The sequence below is a fragment of the Adiantum capillus-veneris genome, chromosome 21, assembly GCF_014529385.1.
Source record: "Adiantum capillus-veneris isolate H3 chromosome 21, ASM1452938v2, whole genome shotgun sequence".
Classification (NCBI taxonomy): Eukaryota; Viridiplantae; Streptophyta; class Polypodiopsida; order Polypodiales; family Pteridaceae; genus Adiantum; species Adiantum capillus-veneris.
Genome location: NC_140951.1, coordinates 28,704,722 through 28,718,735, shown reverse-complemented (window position 1 = coordinate 28,718,735; position 14,014 = coordinate 28,704,722). Strand labels below are relative to the sequence as shown.

The 14,014-nt window shown below is 43.5% G+C and overlaps 1 non-coding gene across 1 annotated transcript; it reads right to left on the bottom strand.

The window, feature by feature from the left end:
• Positions 1 to 1,677: 1,677 nt before the first annotated feature.
• On the bottom strand, positions 1,678 to 1,749 carry TRNAP-UGG (transfer RNA proline (anticodon UGG)). Its single transcript has one exon. It is a non-coding gene; the product is annotated as a tRNA-Pro (tRNA).
• Between the last annotated feature and the right edge of the window lie 12,265 nt (positions 1,750 to 14,014).

Genomic DNA, 14,014 nt, shown 5'->3' with positions numbered 1-14,014 from the left:
TGAAAGTAATCAACTCTTTTATGCTGCCCTATATAGCCTTTAATGCTCCATTGTTAAAGCTTGCCAAATGCAGCTGTAAATAGTTCCTAAAATCCATGAAAAGATTCTTTTGGAAGAACAACACTAAAGACTCGACGCCCTGGCAGTGGGCTAGATGGAAGATAAATGCCATACCTATGGAACAAGGTGGTCTCACGGTTTTGAACCCTGACACTCACGTAGAGGTCCAATGCACCAAGTTTGTAGTTGCACTCGCAAAGCAAGAGCATGCATGGGATGTTATGACAACGTTCATGATGGAGGAAGCCAAGCTCTGCTCTCGCAAGGTGGTTAGTGGAAAGGGATCGAGATGTATGACAAGCTGCTTCTCGAGGGGCCAGCTTGAAGCTCGAGGGCATGATGGGCAAGCTCTCTCGACTGGTCCCCTTGGCTCTCTAAGGTGGGTAACATCTCTCTTAACCCATCTTGGAGGGAAGCTACCAGAAAGATTAATAACAAAGGTGTCCCTGACGTCTAAGCCAATTGTGGGATGTGAGTAGATAGCAACCGCTGGAGGGTAACAAACCAACTGTCTCTCCACTATAACCATAGTGGAATGGAGGGTTTGCGGGTCAGCAGAGCCCTTGAACGGTTGGACAATTGGTTTTTACCCTTACGTGAGTCTAAGTTCGAGTGGAAAGCATGACCTCGGCCTAAGAACAAACAATTCCTGAAACCTAAAACCAAATAAGTTTACCACACCCTTATGGCCTCAACGGATTGGTTCTCCCCTTTGAACAAGCAGTGGGTCAAGCATTGGCTAGAGTCTAGATGGGAGGCCGTTGCAAAGAACATTTGGTGCCCACAATGACCGCATGACATGAAAATCTTCCTATGGAAGGTTCTATGGGGAGCCTTACCGAGACGGGCGTGAAGGTTCTAGCTAAGGGGATTGGCCCGGATAGATGCTCACATTGCAGAACGGCTAGTGAAGACTTTTCTCACCATGATTCAAGGAGTGCCCAGGGATTTGCGGCCTGGCAGGAAAGATTTGCAAATGGGTCCAAAAAGACCTGAAAGATAGGATTCTTTATTAAGAACGATCTTTTCCTGGAGGGAAAGTGTTCTTCAAGAGCCAAGTACTGTTGATTGTAACTCAAATCGTTAGATTCTATTACTTTGAACAAGTCTAGAAGGCTAGGAATGACCGGGTCTTCGAAAATGCCATGGAAACAGCCACTTTCACAGAGATAATACAAGAAAGCAGAGGGGCGATGATTGCCGTTGGGAAAAGGAAGAACTTGGAGGAGTGGAACAAGGCCATGAAAGCTGTATTAACCAACATACATGGTTAAGGGGATGGACCCTCTATTTGTCGCGCGGTGGCTGATATGGTCTCATAGAGATTCCATGGCTCGATAGTATGAACATGCAAGAAGCCAGCCTTTGTACATATGGTCTCATAGAGATTACATGGCTCGATAGTATGAACATGGCAAGAAGTTGTAATTTGTTGGGTATATCAATATAATCCACTCACCATTGTGAGTTTTGGAGAAAAGAAATATAAGCACAATTTTTTGGCATGTGGTATATAGTTATAAAATGGTTTTCCGGATCAAGACTCCTCCTTCACTCACTCCATAACTTTCACCATAAAAAACTACAATCGCTCCGTTAATTTCACCGTGAAATGCAGGGGCGTTGCGAGAATCGAACTCGCGGCCTCTCGCACCCAAAGCGAGAATCATACCACTAGACCAAACGCCCACTGTGACTAAACTACAGCCAATTAAACGTTCTAAACTAAACCTGTACTGGACCAGATGAGCATCGACCGGCTCGATCTCGTGCGTGCGTGAGAGAGAGCCCGGGGAGAGGGCGATGAGAAGAGTGCCGCCTATATGGACCACGAGAATCTCCTTTCACTTTGTAACGGCTTTACTAGACACCATACTTGCCTCTTGCTCTTGTCCGCCCTGGCCCCTTGTCCTAGTTTTGTTGCCTCTTCCGTAGCACAATCAATCGCAAAGTAGATCGATTGCAAAAAAGAGAGAATCTCTCTCTCTCTCTCTCTCTCTCTCTCTCCCAGCGAGCTTATTCACGCTCTGTAAGAAAAGTACACAAAACATAATTACAAGTAGTGGACTCTCTCTCTCTCTCTCTCTCTCTCTCTCTCTCTCTCCCCGCGTAGGCAGTCCCTGTCTCTCTCTTTCTGAGCGCACAACTGCATGCTACACTACCGGATGAAGCTCGTGTCGGGGGGGGACAGAATCCCTCTCCCTTGTATAATAGTATGTTGCAAAGAGAGTGTGCCACTTGGTAGCGTGTCATTGGCTAGTGGGAAATGCTAAAGTGAATGCACGTCGAAACTAGTTGAGGACGTTTACACACTAATGGGCAGGCGCTCACCCGAGTTTGGGGGCGGGCGGGCGGGCGGGCGTGCTTTACATACTAGCCTACCCAGTTTCAAATAAAAATTAAATTAACAGTCATCTTTTCAGCAAGGCCTTCTTAGGCTATTGGTTGCGTCAAATACTTACAAACCTCACGACAAGGGATCCACCCCTGCCCGCGGATGGGCAGGGGAGTTTGGATGTCCTTGTTTTTGGGCGATGGTACTTTTTCTTGACGAATCCACGTGTGCCGACTGTAATCCATGCGAGCGCGCCTAATGTTGGCCACGCTATGTGTAACAAGCCTCAATGAGAGATAAAAATAGCCATGGAGGAGTGTCGATGAAGACGAAAACCTTCGTGGCTACGGGAACATTGTAAACAATTTGATGGGATTCAATTCCCTGTGATTGAAGGGCATCAATCCCAAGCAAGTCTTCTTCTACAAGGTCCATGGTGGGCAGAGGAGGTGGAAAGTCACCGAAAGAGGTGCAGTGCAGATGTCCTTGTTTGTTGAGTTCCCGATCAATAAAGTTAATCAACATATGCTTCATTTTCTTCAAGGAGTAGCAGAACATGGGGGTTGTATCATCGCCTTCTACAGATGGATTGGAGCATGGCGTGGATTGAATCTATGCAGGGCTCAAGGGAAACAAGAAAGGCTATAATAGCATCATCTTCATCCAAGTAACAATAAGGCAGAGATGGGACATGCATGGCTGGCTTGATAATGGCTTTCCTTCTTCTTCGTCGTTGTATTCATTTGCGGCAGGCTTGGATGGATTGTCATAGCTTCAGAGGTGATTACCCAAGGTATTTAAGAGAAGCCTCAAGTGCATTGACAAGGTTCTTGTTGGTCATGGCGACATTATCTGCATCGTTGTACCATGGCAAGGTTTCGTCCGTATGAAAATGGGCTACAACTTCTAGAGCATTGCATGTTGGGCTCGCAGCTTCAAGTGGGACTGCGGAGATTGCTTCATCAATTGCTTTGGGGCCACAGCAAGGCATGTATGCATCCTCATGAGATTCATCCCATCAGAAGTTCAAGTGGTAGGGATGTGTCACTAAAGTGCATCAATGGTAGTAGCGCTAGCAATAGACCAGTCCTAGCATTTTTGCAAGAGAAAACAACAACTAGCATTTTTTGCTCTAGATCATCCCTCACATTTTTGGCAGCAGATCAGCCAGTGATTTGCACATTTCAATCCTAGCGCTAGTAGAACCCTAGTAAATCAGCCAGCAATTTCAGTTTTTACCCCCTTCCTTGTCGAAGGTGCATGACATCCGCTAACGCCAACCATCCATATGCATGGTTGGCTTGATAACATAATCTCCTTCTTCTTTGTCATTGTACTCATTTGCGGCACTCTTGGATGGATTGTCATAGCTTGAGAGGTGATTACCCAGGGTATTTGAGAGAAGCCTCGAGTGCATTGCAAGGTTCTTGTTGGTCATGGAGACATTATTGCATCATCCTAGCAGGGCAAGGTTTCCTCCGTACGAAAATGGGTTGCAGCTTCTAGAGCATTGCCAAATGAATGACTTGTTGAAAGGGTCAACATGAAGGTATTTGTTTGCAAGTGGCCCTCAACAGCCACATCATCATCATTAGTTGAATGTGATTCTAGACAGCTGTGCCCATAAGAAGCAAAACCAATTTATGTGTAAAAATAGGTAGACTAAGTATCCTCGAGACAATCAATAGCAAGCACCTTTGGGAAATTGTAGGACTCGTCGATGGAAACTTCATCATGGGCTGGATTCACCAACACAACAACGGCATGAAGCCTAACACATGTGATATGATGTAGAATTGAGGGGGGACAAACCGCCCTCAAAGAGAGGATGCTAGGTGTGTGTTACATTGTGCACCGAGAAATTGCAATATACATATGGGAGAGAGGGAGTAGGCACATGTAGAAACACCAAGAGATATGTTTGGAATGTTGTGTTCATTCATTGGAATGTAGTTACATTTAAGGGTACGATATGCAATGGTTGGCATCTCCAATGGTGATTTGGGATTATTATCTTTTACAGATTGCAGAGCTAGGAGTGCAATCAATAACGATACTTGCCAATGATGTAAAATTGAGATAGAGCATGGAAGGTGCACATTGATACAAAAGGTGCAGCAAATAGTTGGAACTCAGACAAGGCCTCTAGCAATGGGTAGTGGAAGTGGTGATGACATAGCCCTTGTAATAGGCCGAGAAGGTACAAAGTTGGTAAGTGGATGACATAGCAACATGGCAAAAATTACAGAGATGGTCTAAGATGGTACATGCATGATTGTTGTAATAGGCAGGGATGCCTATTACGAGACTGGGCTCACCAAGATGTAGACAAAGAAAGTCAATAGACGAGAGACAAAGACAGGAAGACATCAGACTCCATTAATGCTTATTCTTAAATTTTCGATGATGCGTACAAGGAGGACTCCTCCCTTATATAAAATAAAGGCACCCTTTGATATCCATTTGTGACCTGTCAAGATGCCCTTTGGTTACACCCTTTGAGATCCCCTTCTACTAAGAGTGCATTCCCACATGAAGGTACACGAAGGCACTCCCAATATACAATGCGGTCATGTGCGGTACATTCCGGGCACATACACTTGGCACACATGGTGGACTATGCGAACCCACAAGTGCATCCTTTGATTGATTCTGTAAGGACATGGGACCTATGGGCAAGGCCACTAGCACGACTGGACAGTGTGTACGCTAGGGGGAGGCTATAAGATAGCACAGTTGGATGGAGACTAGTACACACTAAAAGATACGGGGTTTTAATAGGGGTCTTGACAAAGACTGTCGTCTTCATGTTAAGACCCAACATCCAAAAACTTTGGAAGAAGCCATGAGTCATGCACAAAGATATGACGATGACCAAGAGAGGAAAGGAAATGTTCCCTACTCTAAGAATACTTTTTTTAAGAGCAATGTGGCTAAGAGCCAATGGCGAGGTAGATCTCCCACATGTTCCAAGAGGAATAAGAGACAATCTACCTCTCCACGCCCACAAGAGGCTAAGAAGCCTAAGCAATCACGAGATACTTCGCGTGGGTCTCTTAGCATTGCTGATTTTGAGCGTGCAAAGAAACACAATTTGTGTTTTAGATGTCTTTCAGACCAACATAACAAGAAAGATTGTCCTCTTTTTCAAGGCAAAGAAAAGGCCATGCACAAGGTGCAACGCCTCACATTAGATTCATCTCCTAAATATTGTGCTGTAGAGGTTCTTCATATGGAAGAAAAGCACAAGTGTTGTGTGCCTGCTTCAATGTGGCAGCCCACCTTTGGCCCCCATGATTTGATTCGCATGCATGGAACTATTAACGGACAACGTGTTTGTATTTTAGTGGATGATGGTGCAACTCATAACTTCTTGAACTATAAGCTAGTCAAGAAATTGAAACTTACACAGACTCCCTGCTCTCACAAGTATGTGGTGGAGCAGATGTCTGGGAATGATAAAGAAGTATGGGACACGGTAGTTCAAGGGGTTGAGCTTATTGTTCAAGATCATACGATGACCCTTGACTTCCAAGTTATGAACATGGACTGTGCTGATGTAGTTTTAGGACGGGAGTGGCTGCATGGTTTAGGAAACACATTGCACACTAATTATGAACACAACTCCTTATCCTTTATGGCCAATGGTAAACATGTGCTTTTGCTTGGTGAGAAAAATATACCATCTGCACCTCTTATATGTACAGCCGAGCTTTCTATTTTGCAGAAAGAAAATTTAATAGATGAAGTCTTTTTGTGTTACTGCTTGTCTTGTGAATTCTCAAGAGCAAAGTGCGGTGAATTCTAGTAATGGTATGCAAAGTGCAATGAATTCTAATGATATGCAAAGTGCAATGAATTCTACTAATAAACAAAGTGTTAACAAATCTAACGAGCAAAGTGCTCTCAATTTTAATTCTATAGAGCAACGTGCAACTGTTGTAAAACAAACATTACAGGAATTACAAGATTCTCCATCCCAGCATAACTCTAGTTTACTCTCTCCTTTTGCACAACAAAAGCTGACTCACTTACTCATAGAGTATAGTGATGTGTTCTCAAGTGATTTACCACCGGGTTTACCCCCTACACGTGATGTGCAACATGGCAAGATGTCTTGCCAGGCACTAAACCGGTGAGTAAACCACCTTATTGTATGAGTGCTAAAGAAGCCAAGGAGGTTGAGAGTCAGTTGGATGACTACCTCGCTCGTGGTTTCATTAGACCTAGCACTTCGCTTTGGGCATCACCAATTCTATTGGTAAAAAAGAAAGATGGTACTATGCGCATGTGTGTAGATTATCGTGGATTAAATGGATAACCATCAAGAACAAGTATCCTCTTCCTCGAGTGGATGAGTTGTTTGATCAACTCCATGGGGCAAGATACTATACAAAGATAGATCTTCGTTCAGGATACCACCAGGTACGTATCCTCGATGCCGTCGAGTTGCCGGTTGAGTTTGCCTTGGTCGCCCACCTTAGTCGTGTGCTGTGGAGGGCGTAGATGGGGCGGTCGTGGTCGGCTGTCGCTGTTTGTCCATGCGCTGCACACGGGAAAACGTGCCTGTCTTCTTTTGTTGCACAGTGGAGACGTCCCTGTCTGCGGAACATGGGAGAGAACCAGAGCGTCGCACGCACATGCAACCCGCTTTTTGCCTCCTCCCAAAAATAGATTTTGAGACACTCCCACCCCACACTTCAACTCCATAAAGAAGAACCGGTGTCACCAATGTGTCAAAAAGATACCTGTTGAGAACCCAACACTTAATTTTTCCTCCATTACACATGTTCTCAAATGCATAGTATACTCTCTTTCCCGTGCCAAGAAGATAGAGAAGGAGAGAGCTTGAGGCCTTGCAAGCATACATACACCCAAATATGGAGGCAAAAGATTGGACTTCTTCTTCTCCACAAACTCAAGATAAGATGTCTACAAAACATAAGGGGAAATAAACATAAAAGGGGAACTAGTACAATGGTATAGTATGAACCACTAGTGAGTGAGGTGAGTATTAAGTGTGCCATCACTCCGGTAGGTTAGACTAGCTCGGTGTAGTCTAGCTGTAGTATCAATGGCAAAGATATGCATATCCACCGAGGTGCACCAATGATGATGATTGTTGGTGGTAGTCATTCAGGAGGCATACATGTTGAGCTTGACATCTCAACACTCTCCCTCAAGCTCAACATTGTCTCTTGTATGCCAAGCATCACTCAAAACCACTGTAGCTTTACCACTCCAAGGTTCTTTGTGAAGATATTTTCAACTTGCTCATCCGTCACCATATAATCCATGTCAATGTCGCCTGCTAAGACCCTCTCTCTAATGAAGTGGTAGTGCAACTCAATGTGCTTCGTCTTGGCATGAAACATTGGGTTTTGTGACAAATGTATGTTGATGAGGTTGTCACAATAAGTGACAACCGGCCTCTGTACCTGTACTCCAAAGTCGTGAAGTGGCAATCCTGGCCATGCTACCTCACATGTCGCCATTGCAGCACCCTTGTATTTTGCCTCTGTAGTCAAAAGAGAAACCTTAGGTTGCTTCTTGTTGCTCCATGTGATAGCAACACTCCCAAATCTCCTGGTAGGCCTATGATGTACTACCAGCCCAATCCGCATCTATATAGCCATAGAACTACAACTCCACATCAGCCCTATAAAAGAGTTCATAATTCAAAGTAGCACTCACTGCATCCAATTGTGGTTTCCTGGGAGACTGCATAAACTAACTCACCAACCCAATTGTGTAGCTCAAGTGTGGACGTGAGATAGTCAAGTAGATCAAGTTGCCTACAATCTTCTTGTACATAGTAGCATTATCAAGCACTTGACCTGCATTATCTCCCTATTTCAAATTGTGATCTAAGGACATTGAAATTGACTTACAATTAGCCATACCATAGTTTTTCAACGTATCCAAAGCATATTGCCTTTTGTGACAACCATACACCTTCTTTTGTGCAAATAATTTCAATGCCCAAGAAATACCCCAAGTCTCCCAAGTCTTCTGCATAATTAGAGCTTGCATACCCTCTACTTCAGCCACATTATTAGCTCCAACAATCAAATCATCCACATAGATACATATTACCACAATTCTTGCCTCATTCGTTTGCACATATAATGAATGGTCTGCATCAGGCATCTCAAAACCCAATGAAATGAGGAATGTCACAATCCTCTCATACCAAGCTCTAAGTGCTTGCTTCAACCCATACAATTCTTTCTTTAACATACATACAAGGTCACATAGTCTCACTTTTGCATAACTTTGTGGTTGCTCCATATACACAGTTTTCTCCAAGTATCCATTCAAAAATGCATTCTTTACATCCATTTGTTTCAACACCCATTTTAATGCGGCAGCCACCACTACAATAAACACACAAATGGTAGCCATCTTAGCTACGAGAATGAACATCTCCTCATAATCAATCCCATGAGCCTGTGCATAACCTTTGGCCACAAGTCTAGCCTTGCACCTGCTCACACTTCCATCAACATTATGCTTTATTTTGTAAACCCACTTACATCCAATTGCCTTCTTCTCCTTTGGTAATGGCACCAATTCCCATGTTCCATTTTCACCAATTGAATCCATCTCTTCATCCATTGCTTGCCACCACTTTTCATCCTTGATAGCATCCTCAAAACATGTGGGTTCTACTTCCTCTGTAATGTTTGCCATAAATGCACAATGAAGAGCCACATAATTGTCATAGGTCAATCTCTGCACATGATTTCTTTCTCTTTCTGGCAAGCGTGGTCCAAGATCACTTCTAGGTGCCCCATTTCTTTCTTGCATTCTTATTGCACCCGGAGTCTTCATAGAGGGTATTCCAAAATCCTCATCCAAACTTTGCTCAAAACCAATGCTATCACCATCATCATAACCAGCACTCAAATTTGGTAACTTATGGGCATCATCAACTTTTTTCCTTTCCTTTTCTTGATACATTTGAAGAGTTCATATGACTCACTCTTCATGGATTCTCACCATGACTTGCACAGAGGACCCTTGCGGCCCACTCAAAACTTGTGACCGTGCACCTGTATTTTTTGCAGCCACATTCTCTCTTACATCAACCCCCAAATCATCTTTTACATTAGCATACAAACTTGCCATTTCATAAAAAAACGACATCCTAGCTCACCCTCACTTTATCCGTGATAGTATTGTAACACTTGCACCCTTTTTGCTCAAGGGACTAGCCAACAAAAACATAATTTTTTGCTTTTGGATCTAGATTACTTATTAGCTCATCCGACACATGCACATAAGCGATGCATCCAAACACTTTAAAATCTGGTACATGTGGTTTTTCACCAGTGAACTTTTCTTCAGATGTCATATCATGTACTGTAGCAGTAGGGTTCGTGTTCATAATGTAGACACCTATAGCAACAGCCTCACTCCAATAACAATGAGGCATGTTCTTCTCATTCATCAAAGCTCTAGCCACTTCTACAATGTGCCTATTATTCTGCTCAGCAATACCATTTTTTTTCGGAGTATACCTACATGAAAACTGCCTTTGAATTTCATGCTTTTTTAAAAAACCATTGAATTCATTGGAGAAGTATTCTCACCCTCCATCTGACCTTAAGCACTTTACATGTTTTCCAGTCTGTTTTTCTGTCATAACTTTGAAATTTTGAAAATGCTTAAACACTTTACTTTTCTACATCATGAAGTAGACCCATACTTTCCTCGTAAGGTCGTCAATGAGACTCACATAGGATCTACATCCACCCATAGATGCAATCTTTTCCGGACCCCATACATCTGTATGCACTAAATACAATGCATTCGTGCTGCTTACATGCTTATCATGAGGAAAGAATGATTTTTATTGCTTTCCAAATTGATAAGCATCATATAATTTTTGCATTTCAGCAACTCAAAATGTAGGTAAACCTGTAAACATCTCCTTAGTCTACATTATTTTTAGCCTTTGCAAATTTACATGACCAATACGTTTTTGCCAAATCTCTATATCTGGAACAACAGCTGCACCTCGTGCAAACATGGAAGCATTCACTTTGGACCTATTCACATCCAATGTAAACATTATGCCCACTTGGTTTCCTTGCGCAACCAGCCTTCCATTGTTCTTATACTCTTCAACAAAGAGACCATCAGAGTTAAACCTGACCTATAAACCATGCTCAACCATTTTCCCAATAGAAATCAGGTTCCTTGTAATGTTGGGTACATGTAGTATCTCAGTCAGGTACTTCACTTTACCATATGGTACACATACAAAACATTATCACTGGATTTTTCCACATTTGCATACATAGTATTCAGCAGGTGCTGGCACCACAAATAGCCATAATTGTTTTGTTGCCTTTTGTCTAGACATTCACATTCAAAGTGATCATGTCTTCCATAGCCCCAATATACTACATTTCCATGTTGACCTACATTATTACGCTACACATTTCCACGACCTCTTTGTTAGCGGGTTTCCACGACGGACATCTGTAGCATAGCAATCTGGAACTAACATAATGTCATACTCAGGAAATTGACTCGGATGGGGCACAGATACTCTTTTAGAATGTCAATACCAAGAAGTGAACCTTAACAAGCAAACATACCAACTCAACAAGAAAACCAATACTCAATGATTAGGGAAATCTGCCTATGTCCTTTCTCACCACTCTAGGTCATCATGCCATTTCGGAACTTGAACGGACTTGAAATGCAATGAAACTTTAGGAGGAGGTCTAGGACACCTAGGAACATAATCCTACCAAGTTTGGTTGCAATCTGACAAGATACCAAAATCATGATCCATCATGAAAAAGGTATTAAAAACTGTAACAAAACTATCCAATAAGGTCTCCCTATGGTCTAGGAACACTCTTTTATGGTCAAAATGACTAAAAATAGTGATTTAAGCACTCAAATTTGTCTCAAACCTCAACAAAACTGACAATTCTTACACTTGAACAAAAGAGCAAAGAGAGAGAGAGGAACACAATGCAAGTTTCAAACTAAAATTTGATTACCGATGGTTGTTTGAGGGTCGCCGCGACGGACGTCCATAGAATAGCTCTCAAGCATCAACATAAAATTATCGATACAGGGGAAGCGACTCGGATGAGGCATGGAAACTCACTAGGGTGTCAATCCTAATGAAGTGAACTCGAGGAGATGCAACTACTAACTCTACAAGCAAATCAATCGCACTAAAGCCAAGTAATCTGCCTATGTCCTTCTACACAGCTCTACAGTCATCACGCCTGTTCACCATGCAAATCATCTCGGAATCGCACGAAACTTGAAGGGAAGCTACAGGGGACTATCAGGAACATATCCTATCACTGTGACAACATTCTGGAGAGGTACAACGATCGCAATCGTTCGTCCCACATTACGCAAAAACAGTAAACGAATGATCCTAAAGGGTCGTTTTTAGGTCCTTAAAGCCTCTCCTAGGGTCAAAACAACATAAAATATGCATATAAACACTCAAAACAACGATTTAAGGCCTAAACGAACGCGTTTGAAACCTTCACCGAATCTTGAATGCTTACACTTGAATGAAAGAGCAGAGTAAGAGGAACACAATGCAAGAAACAAAACTGAATTTGGATTACCATAGCCGCAATGACGAAGATTACAAGTTTGAACAAGAAGGAGCTCTCATTCGTACGCTGTCTTCTCAGTTTTTTCTCCAAAAAATATTATCCAAAACTTACAGAAAATGGCCTTTATAGATTAGGTCTTTGCAAAAATGGCTTGTCCGGCCGTAAGCCCCTAATCTTAAAACTGGCTCTCTAATATTCAATTGCTCCCAAAAGAATAATCATACATCCTTGACAATTTCCCGGCTTAGAGATGCTTCTTTACAAAAGAATTTTACAATGGTTTCTCAGGAAATTATGGTCCTTCTGGTCACGGCCGCCTATTGCCTCTTCCGCCAAACACTCCCCCCTTCCTTATCCTTGCACGCCCTCGTGCATGTTCAATGCTTTGGCCGTTGATGTGGCTCTAATGAAGCGAGTGTCGCTGAAAAGCTTCTTGTTCATAGTACGGCCTCGAGGGCTTCTTGGTGTTGTCTAAATGGATTCTCTGATAATGTGTGTTGGTATGCCACATACCTTGCCTTGAGGTCCTTCGCCATGGGATGGAAAATCCTTGAATCCATTTCGAAGAATCCTGTGACGAAGGCCTCTTCAAACGTTTGCAAGTAGTGTGATGGTAGGTACATTAGCCTGGAGTACATGGCCATCAAGATATGCCGTGGCGGTGAATCCTATAGATTCCAGCAGAAGCCTCTGTGTCCTTCCAAGAATAGATTCCAGGGATGATCGTCGCCTTCAGTGTCTTTAAACACCTGGATGCAGGTGACGATCATCCGGGCTATCTTTACTAACATCTGGCAGGCCAAATCGGGGACATCCCGTAGCAAAGTCCTTGTTGAGTTCAGTGTGCTGACCATGTACGCCACTGTAGGGGGTTGCTGCGTTGTCAGAACCGGGTAATTTAGCTTGTGCTGCCTTGACCCCTTCCATGATGCGAAATCTTTCCAAGTGCGTCATCGAGGGACAGGGTAGAATGTAGGATCTATTTTTATATGTTGAGGCACGTTGTGGTAATTTGTTAGATCTTGTGGTCTTTTGTCCAACCACTTCTGCCTCCACTTGGGGTGGTCATCGACAAGAACCTGAGCTTCTTCCACTGTGAGTGCAATGCCCTCTTAACCCCCTTCTTTGTTTCGTGGCAAGGTTGGCCGCATCTTTTCTTTCCACAAATTCGCTTCATGGCACAGTAGAGGAAACGGGAGGTATTCGTGGCCAAACCCTTCCACCTGCTCTTCTTGTTGTAAATATGCCAGGGCTGCTGACTCCAGTATCTTCTTTTCATAGAGCATATATTCCTTGGCTGGCCCCTGTGGCATGTCCTGAATGCTTTCACCGAGTTCCTTTCGTATGTCCAGATCGGGTCCTTCAAATTCCTGCTCCTGTTGCCCTTGGTGTGAGGTTCTAGGCAAGTCTGTCGCATGGTGTCCAGGCAGCAGTTGTGGTTGAGTCTGTGCCTTGTCTTCTTTGATCTTCTGTTGGACAAGCAAATCTTCTTTTTCCTTTAGCAATGTGTCACCGATCTGTCTCTGAATCTGGCTTGAGCGAGTTGCTGCTCCACTTATTTTAATTTTAACTCGTTTGCCGCTGTCTGGGCCACCATTCCTGCTACGAGCAGCTGTCTTTGAAGCCTTTCCTGCTCTAGCTCTGCTTTTAGCGCTGCTATAGTGTTCGCTGCTGTGGCATTGTCAGATGTGGAGACCAATGCTCCAACAGGTTCCTGCTCTAGCTCTGCTTTTAGCACTGCTATAGTGTTCGCTGCTGTGGCATTGTCAGATGTGGAGACCAATGCTCCAGCAGGTTCCTGATTAGCCATCAAAGCCGTCAGAGTGCCCTTGACAGTGCTGTAGGAGTTGCTAAGCCTTTGAAATCTTGCACTTTCGTAGGCAAGCTGCTCTGTCGCTTTCTTCACTCTGGCCGTCAGCTCTTGGCACTCTTTCTCTTTGGCAGTCAGGTATGTCCTGACGTCCACCAAATCTTTGATCAGAGATTGAGCCTACTGCCGCTCAAGGTCTCTTCC